The following is a 3,607-nucleotide window of genomic DNA, read 5'->3' as shown; positions in this document are numbered from 1 at the left end:
AATAACTGTAATTACAGATTTAGGTTAAATAAAGATGTCAGTCTTTATTTTTCTTCTTTTTAGGAAACAAATCAAAGAAAAAATAAACAAATTCTACTGTTCCTAATATTCTGTATGTTGCTCAAAAGTAAAATATATTGTGTTCAGCAGGAAAAGGTTGTTTTTTTTAACCCAGTCATTTAAAAATAACACATTTTAGAGCTGTAAGGACAATACCGTGATACAGTGAAACCGTGATATTTTTTGCTTAAGGTTATCATACCGTCAAAATCTCATACCGGCCCATGCCTAGTGTCAATATTACCATATCAATTTGAGCCGTTTCAGACCCCGAGAATATTGAACAAGAGGATCGCGCAGAACCTTTGCATGCACGGATATTGCAAGACATATTAAGAGTGGTGACTAGGGTTGGGCCGATAGACAATGGCATTGTCTGTCGCCGATGGCTGACAGACATCACGATGTTGAGTGATGTCAACATCGTGATGTCTGTCAGCCATCGGCGATAGACAATACCCCCATACCCCCTGCAATCCGCCGCATCCAAATACCGTTTTCGTTAAGAAAATGACGTGTATACAGAACCCGAACCCTTAAAGGGAATAAATACGAGATGGGAGGAAAATATTTATTTCAATACTTTCTCTCACAGTTATGTCATTGGGTAATTATACTGTAGGCCTATATAAATTGTGGGCATCGGGGAGCCGCTATTACGCCTGGCATTGAAACTGCTTTTGAGTGCGATCGCACGTACTCCGTTTATACTATGGAGCAGCAGTACTTACCACACATTTTACAAGATTAGATGATTTATCAGTGGTGCTCAGAATCTACAAATCATTTGTCATCGTCCTCAGTCATCTCTCCTACTTACTCCGTTTATGTGGTAAGCGAAATTTTATGTACTGTAATGTAACAGGCAACCGTTAGCAAACGTTATTTGTTTTCCGTGCCTTTCTGAATACGGATTCACGCTTCAGGCACCCCCCCACCCCCTGAAAAATAACTATTTACTAAGTACAGATAAGTGCAATGGTAATATGTATTGTTTATTTAAAAAATTCAGAAGGTACAGTAAATATGCATTGCTGTCAATTTGAATAGTTATTTATGAATTACTTTATGTATTACAAAACATGAAGCACTTCTTCGCTGTCGTCTTGTCTGATGCACTCAACCAAGTGTTTTAAAAACGACCTCGCCCCTCCCCACCCCCCAACCATTCAAATTTCCGTAGGCAGGAATTATTTTAATGATATTCTAATTGGCTGTTTTGTGATATCACAAAAACCTGGATATCAATGCTGTAGTCCAAACGAGCCATTTGTTGTAGTTCTTGAAAAGGGATCTCCCTTTGGATTGGACTTTGAGATTTGTAACTTTGTAGATCTTTTTTTTATGCCCAACATACACACTACACACTGACTAAAATTCAAAAAGTGAAAGCATAATAGGACCCCTTTAACAGTGAAGCTGTGGCTTTGATTCCTTTAAGGTGTTTTCACACTTGGTACTTTTCAGGGGTCTGAGCGCAGTTCGCGAGATTTTTGGCCCATATGTGAACACTCCAAACGATCTCAGACCCCTCAGAAGCCAACCGAACCGAGACCATCTCGGGAGGTGGTCCGAGTACGGTTCGCGTTCGGCTAAAGGAACGGTTCGCTAAAAACGTGCGTTGCGAACACAAATCGGCCCGGGCTCACTTGATTTTTCCATTTGCGAATTCCAATGTAGTTTGGCCATCAGATGTTTCTGTACAAATCAGCTGTTCATAGTGGCTGCTTCTTCTGGCAGATCTCTACAAATTGTTCGCTCACAATGTACACGCGTTTACTTTAATTTCAACCGCTTCCAAACTGTGTAAGAGAGATACGGCTGTGCGCCTTGCCAGTTGAAACTTTTTGACACAGGCTACGAGCGTGCACATCCCAGCGGGGGCTAAACTACACTCTTTAGCGTTTATCGTTTCAACAGTCAAAAACACCCATGGTTTTCATAAACACAGTTGGCTTTGTCTCAATCGAATGTAAACATTTCGAAAAGAAATCGCATGTGTAACTGATCTGTGCAGTATGTAGTTCTAGTACAGTAACCTAATATGAGAATCAGTAGAATCTATTATTCATACGATTAATAATATGCATTTGAATTTTTTTCATTTGATTAGTACATTTCTTACTTAAATGCTGCATTTAAGGATACCTGTACTGTACCTGAAAAATTTAAAGCAGTTTATTATATTTTCTTTTATTTGTCCAGTTTAATTTTTTTTTCTATCTCAATGTCAGCATGTCTTTTCCGCTGGTCCTTAAAAAGTCTTAAATTTAATTGTATCAAATTTAAAGGCCACAAAAAGTACAATGGGGACGGAAAGATAACGGTCATCAAATCTAATAAATTTAGAACTCTTCTCATTTTTATTTTTAAATGTAGAGAGTGTGTTAATTTGTACAATGCTAACCTACCAGCAATGTTAAGATGATTTTTTAATATATTAGTATGAGTACATTACAATATAAATTTATTAGAATGAGTATATTATTTATGGGCTTAAAAACAAGATGCAAACAATCAGAATATTGTACCTGGTGGGGAGTGCCCAATATAAACATGAAACATATGCCATTACCTATATTGTACTGTGGTATAGTTATGGAGGCCCTTCATAATGCAGAGGTCAACTGCCTGCTCTGCCTATAGTTAGCAATGGCCCTATAGTATGCAGTGTTTAATAAACAGCTGTTTTATTAAAGTACCCCTGTAGTGAAAATCAAGTTTTTTTGTGTTGTTTATTTGTCCATGTGGTGTTTTTAATATGCTTTTAGACAAACCATGTGCCAATCCATTAATCAACACCATTGCTGAGTAGGCATGGGCCGGTATAAGATTTTGACGGTATGATAACCTTAAGCAAAAAATATCACGGTTTCACTGTATCACGGTATTGTCGTTACAGCTCTAAAATGTGTCATTTTTAAATGACTGGGTAAAAAAAATAAAATGTATATAATTATATTTTGTTTTTGAGCAACATACAGAATATTAGGAACAGTAGAATTTGTTTATTTTTTCTTTGATTTGTTTCCTAAAAAGAAGAAAAATAAAGACTGACATCTTTATTTAACCTAAATCTGTAATTACAGTTATTTAATTTTAGTTATATAATTCATATATATCATTTATATCATTTCATATCATTTAGTTATATAATTTCATAATTAGATTTTATAATATCCCAATTTGAAGCAAAAACAGAATATTCTGACTAGCTTTGTGAAATTATACTATATGCATGAACAAAGCAAACAGCAGGAGCTCTGAATGAGACGCAGATTCACTCTCTGACAGCAGGAGGCGCTTCTGGAACACCAGATACAGTGCTTCCTTGGTTACCGCTGTAAACATAGCCATTTTGTAAAATGATTGCATTGCAACGCAGTTTGTGCAAGTCCAGGACAGAGACGTGTTGCAATAAGACAAAAAACAGCCGGTTGCCGATCACGTGAGTTCCAGGGGAAAGCTCCTTCGGCCATCCTACACACACATGACTGACCGCGCTCGCACCAACAGGAGGAGGAGGGTCGTGTTACTCTCTACACTG

At 37.2% G+C, this 3,607-nt stretch overlaps 1 protein-coding gene across 1 annotated transcript in view; it reads right to left on the bottom strand.

Annotated features, from left to right (window-relative positions):
• nol11 (nucleolar protein 11) overlaps nucleotides 1–3,607 on the bottom strand; it is a 46,044-nt gene that overhangs the window by 33,028 nt on the left and 9,409 nt on the right. The gene's annotated exons all lie outside the window — the stretch shown is intronic.

The sequence above is a fragment of the Sinocyclocheilus rhinocerous genome, unplaced genomic scaffold (assembly GCF_001515625.1).
Source record: "Sinocyclocheilus rhinocerous isolate Xijiao unplaced genomic scaffold, SAMN03320098_v1.1 scaffold2747, whole genome shotgun sequence".
In the NCBI taxonomy this organism is placed as follows: domain Eukaryota; kingdom Metazoa; phylum Chordata; class Actinopteri; order Cypriniformes; family Cyprinidae; genus Sinocyclocheilus; species Sinocyclocheilus rhinocerous.
The sequence above is the reverse complement of the archived record's forward strand: the minus strand, read 5'-3'. Positions and strand labels throughout refer to the sequence as shown.